Here is a 6,000-nt window from a genome sequence, read left to right on the forward strand (position 1 = left end):
AGCCGACCGAGATGTATCCCGGTGGCCAAATGCAACTGAGTGAGTACACCCCTCACAACACGGCGCCCCTGGATCCCTTCCAATTACTCCCCACCTCAGACAAGCCAGTCACTGAGGACTCTCTTAAAAATATGCTTCTGGCACTGAAATCCTCCCTGCAGGCAGATATGGCAGGACTGATTAACCCCCTGGCTGCCAGGCTGCAAACCACAGAGGACAAATTACAACATGTGGAGGTGAAAATGGGCGAATTTGCAGCATCACAGAATGCCATAATTGATGCCCATAACGCAATGGCTGATGAGCTGGAGGCTCTCAAGTGGAAAATGGCAGACCTGGAAGATCGTTCCAGATGGAACAATGTAAAATTTAGGGGTATCCCTGAAGATGTAGTTCCCCAGGATCTGCAATGTTGTGCCTTTTCATAGGTAAATGCATTGCTATCCAATTATTTTAGTCAAGATGAATGTTCATTACCTTTAAGAGCCATGCTCGACTATAGTTACAATTTTGTATATCTTGAGTAGTCCATGGTAAGGTCGCACAAAGGTTTCTACTCTTCAGTGTTATTCTTCTCATAAATGTACCAGTCTGAGAAGAGGCCTCCTTGTCTACTTTTAAATTTATGACGGGAGATAAAGATAAGCTCTATGCAGCTGGTGATAATTACCTATACAATTAGGCATTTATTAATGAAGCAAAATATATAATATGTATGTATTCATTTAATGAGCCTTAGTCCTTAGCATAAGACAATCAGTCGGACATATATATATATATATATATATATAGAAACCAAAAAATAAAAGATCCACCTTTTTTCACTTTACCTGGAGTGCTGCCTCATTCTTTGTGGATATATATATATATATATATTACTTTATGTTATATATGTTATGAAGACAACATGTATCCAGTATATTATATATATTTCTCATTAGGAGAATCTTTGTTTCTAAAAGAGTGTCTGTGTGTTTTGTAACAATTATTCACCTCTTTGGTATGACAGGAGGTACTGGTATCTCTGTGAGAAAACAAGGCCATTGAAGTTATTTATGATGCATAAATAAACAGTGTGAGAAACATTCAGAGAGACACCTAGAGGTCTGTCTCTAATTGCTACAAGTGTCAGAATTAATCTCTATAGCTTTGAATTAAAGCTTTTAAGGTCAAAATGTATAGAATACGTTTTATTCAGACTTACATAAGTTAACCCTTTATACTATGATGCAAATAGCTTACACAGCAGTGCCACCTAGGTATGAGTAGGTGACATTACAACAGTAGCAAAGGTGCATTCTGGGTAAGGTTACGATGTCACAATTTTTATCAATGATCACGCCCATCCGACTATGATTGGAAAGTTCCAAACTAGGAAGGTGTGTCTAACTGATAAGTTTGTGATCATAAACCATACACAGGGGGGAGAAAAAACACACACACAAGAAAGAGAGGAAAGAGAAGTTAAACTCTTTAGAGGGGTCTATCAAGATGAAAGCCATAGTGAGATGCGCTATGATGGACCACCCAGCTTTCCTAGGAGCAGAAGTGAGATTTCTACTAGGACTTGGTAAGAGACACAGAAAATGATATTTCATTTTATTAAGACTAATTTGATGTGGGTGAAATTATACCATCTAGATTGGCAAATAAATACATTAATTAATTGATCATCTCCATATTGAGATGTAGTCTTAGGATATTGTGAGACTTCATTCTACCTGCAGAAGAATCAAGACTCATAATCTAGCAAAGCATTAAATAATTGCTTAGATATATATATATTGATAGAACATTCTTCGCCAAGCTAAGTGATGGATTCCCACAGGAAAGACTTATTTCAAGTCCTTCCCATTTAAGATATGGTCTAGGAAAGATCCTAGATCCCTGTTATTTGTCTTAATAGTCTTACCAAAGTTATATGTGTAAAAATAGTCCAGGATGGGGCGGAAGGATACAGTTATTTCTCTAAATTATATCCTTGAATGGATTTGCCCATGCCTGAAGTCATGTGATGTGTAGTTGGTTAGAGGGGGGGTGGAATGTATTTAGCATTCTATATTGATGTCTAGGATCAGACATGCCCGTCCTGATATCATGAGGTTTTCTCTGAACATAAGTAATGTATATAACTTATGTTTATATTTGATATCCTAACCTAATAATAGCTTGGTTATAATGTGACAAGTTATTTCCACTCACATGTATTGTTAAGCTTGTAATGCTTTATATCAATGCTATATATATTCATTTGCATGTATCATTGTGTTTTTTACTTATATGTTTTTAACCTTGTAACCAATAAATCTGCATATTTTTATAATACCTGTGTATTATTGTATAATGCAGAACTACATGTTTTTATCATTAACGTCATCTCACGTCAAAAGAACTTATTTATCTGCAATCTCTGTCTCATTGATATCGGACACTAATACTGAGTTTCTTCATCCGCTCCAAGGGTTAAAAATAGCGGTTCCCTCTTAACATCATGGGCCTCAAGATTATGTCCCTTAATGTTAAAAGTTTGAACTGCCCTCAGAAGAGGTCTTATATGTGGAAAGAAGCTCTGACAGCTAATGTTGATGTTCTATGTATTCAGGAGACCCATCTACTGCAAGCAGATGCTGACAGAGTACGCCACCGTTTATTTCCTGTTATCCTGCAGTCGCATTGTGACAAGAAAAAGAGAGGTACCCTGATTGCGGTTAAAAACACTGTCGCCTACACTCCTATTAAGTCCAAAATTGACCCACAAGGTCGATACGTTATTCTAGTTTGCTCCATTAACAGCATTGTATATACGCTGGTTAACCTATATGCCCCCAACTCGCACCAGTTGGCTTTCTTACATAAACTTATACGCAATGTAAACAAGTTTAAACAAGGGAAAGTGATTATATGCAGAGATTTTAATACTGTCCTGCACCCTACTATTGACTCATCATCTTCTGCCAGGCGTTCGGATGCGGGAGTTGCCGCCTTCCTGCACTCTGAGGGCCTCACAGATGTGTGGAGAGCACAGCACAGCCTTGAGAGAGATTATACCTTTTTCTTCCCGATACATCTGTCCTACTCACGAATCGACATGTTTATGGTGGATCACACAGCTTTACTCCATACTCTTTCCACTGACATTGGCCTAATTAAGTGGTCTGACCATGCCTCGATTACTATTATCTTATAGGAGCAGTTTCAGTCCACTAGACCCCCTATCTGGAGGAATAACACATTTCTCTTTAATAACCCAAAACATGTATCTGAGCTTTCCGCACAGTTGACTGAATACTTCCAGTTCAACAATGGTTCAGTTTCCAATAAATTTATCTTGTGGCAGGCCCACAAAGCGTATATGCGAGGCTCTCTGATCAAACTGAATTCTGTTGTGAGAAGGCTCAGGGAACGTGACATTACACAGACCTTGGAGGACATCGCTAGATTGGAGGCAACCAATAAGTCAGTTCCAACCTATCAATGTTCCACTGAGCTTAGGGAAGCACGAAACAAGCTTAGCAGCTTACTTCTCCAAAACTACCATAAGTCCCTCCTACGGCTTCGTTCTAAATACTATTCCCAGAGCAACAAAGCTGGTAGACTCTTAGCACAACAACTAATATCCCAGCAATAAAAATAAAAAATTCCACATCTGTTGCACCCCGAGAATAAAGCAAAACTGACGGGTCCCCGTGAGATCGCCAACCAATTTAAATTGTATTACCAGTCGCTTTATAACTTGAAAGAGTCTGTCCCTCTCCCTGATGATTACTCTACCTCAGTGGAGAACTTCCTCACTCAAGCGTCTCTCCCTGCTCTCTCAGACACAACTGCAATCCCTTAACGCACCATTCTCACTTGTTGAAATGAATAAGGTTATCGGGTCTCTTCAGATGGGTAAGTCTCCAGGTCCTGATGGGCTCTCTAATGAGTACTTCCGCCACTTCCAGAGTATTATTGCTCCTTACATGCTTGACATGTTTAAGTTAGTGCAGGATGGTCATCTTTTTCCCCCAGATATGTTGGAAGCACTAGTAGTCACTATCCCGAAGCCTGGCAAAGTCCCTGATGTGCCCCAGAACTTCCACCCTATCTCGCTGCTTAACTCCAACATAAAATTTTTTGCCAAACTTATTGCCAATAGATTGGCTCCACTCCTCCCCTCCCTGATCCATCCTGACCAAACAGGGTTTGTGACTGTCCGATTAGTGTCTGACAACACTAGACGGATTGTAGACTTGTTTAATTATGCCGAATTACACAACCTCCCAACGCTCGCGATCACATTAGATGCGGAGAAAGCATTTGACCGCCTGCATTGGGACTACACGTTCTCTACTCTCCGCCAGATGGGCTTTTCGGGGCAGATACTGCAAACTATCCATAGCTTATATTCCTCTCCATCTGCAAGGGTCTGGGTTAATGGTGTGGTGTCGGATCCGTTTGCAATTACCAATGGATCCAGGCAGGGTTGCCCCTTGTCTCCCCTTTTGTTTATCCTGGCATTGAAACCCCTGGCACAGTCCATAAGAAACTCGCCTTTAATAACCGGAATGGAAGTAGGGAGTAGATCCCATAAGATCACACTCTATGCGGATGATATTATTCTCACGTTATCCGACCCCAGTAACTCGCTAGACGCTGCTCTTACTATTATCTCACACTACGGGTCTCTTTCCTACTATAAAATTAATAGCGCCAAGTCTCATGCTTTACCTATCAATATTCCACTAGCTGAGGTAGCCTCTTTGAAATCCTCCGATAACTTAGACTGGCAAACTTCGGAGATCCCTTATTTAGGTGTTAAGATTACCTCTCCTTGCTCCTTGCTTTATAGTAGAAACTACCTCCCCCTTCTTGACACTATGCTGAGAGACCTTAACAGCTTTTCTATGTAAGCTTTATCCTGGGTGGGTAGAGTGGCATCATTCCAAATGATGACCCCACCCAAGTTCATATACATATTTCGAGCCCTCCCAATCCCGATCCCTATGACTTTTTTTTTAAAAAAGCACAGATTACCCTGGGTAAATACATTTGGGGTCCGACCAAACCTAGAATAGCACGGGCATTATTATCCAAGAAAAAGCAAGTTGGCGGATTAGGCCTTCCGGACATTAGGGATTATTTTCAATTAATAGCACTCTCTTTTGCCCGGGAATGGTGGTCCCCAGATGACGCAAAGGCCTGGATCCAGATTGAGCAGCACACTATAAAACGTGCTTCATTGAAGGATTACCTGATCCATGTTGTGGAACCCATCCCAGCCACGTGGAGATTTACTGACGATCAGACTAGTTAGTAGCCTGTGGTCTTCTATCCACAAGATGCAGAAGGATATGGTAGCCACCCTTCTTACACAAGCCACTATAGGAACATTGGAGCTAACCATCCCTGACATCAATTTGACAGTCTGGCGTGAGAGAGGGATCACTTTGGTCTCCCAGATTATGTCCAATGTCTCCTCCCCTTCGATTCTCTCCACCGCTTTACATTGCTGCATACAGAATTCTACAACTTTCTTAGAATCAGACACTTCATCGCTAAGATTAAGCAAAGTCCACCCTCAATTAACTCCAATATGTGGAGACTGTTCCAGTACCCATTCCTATTTAAAAAAAACATACTACACGATATGGGTATGATGTTTTAGGGGAAAAAGCCACCTTTGCCAAAACTTTGCCCATCAGGAAATGGGAAACAGAATTGGGGAAAACTTTTCTAGATGAGCAGTGGGTTCAAGCTATCAGATTCCTAGTCTCCAATTTCAAGTGTGTCTCCCACTACGAAGCAGGGCTGAAGACCCTCCTGCACTGTTACTTCACTCCACAGAGACTGAGCAGAATCTACCCTTCATCTTCCCCCAACTGTTGGAGGGAATGTGGGGCTGGAGGTTCTTTACTCCATATCTTCTGGTCATGCCCCGTAATCTCCCCATACTGGTGCAGTGTTTTTGACCTGATCACTGGGATTACCTCCCGGGTTGTGGACCCTCACCCTGAACTG

This window comes from Bufo gargarizans, chromosome 3 (assembly GCF_014858855.1).
Source record: "Bufo gargarizans isolate SCDJY-AF-19 chromosome 3, ASM1485885v1, whole genome shotgun sequence".
NCBI lineage: Eukaryota > Metazoa > Chordata > Amphibia > Anura > Bufonidae > Bufo > Bufo gargarizans.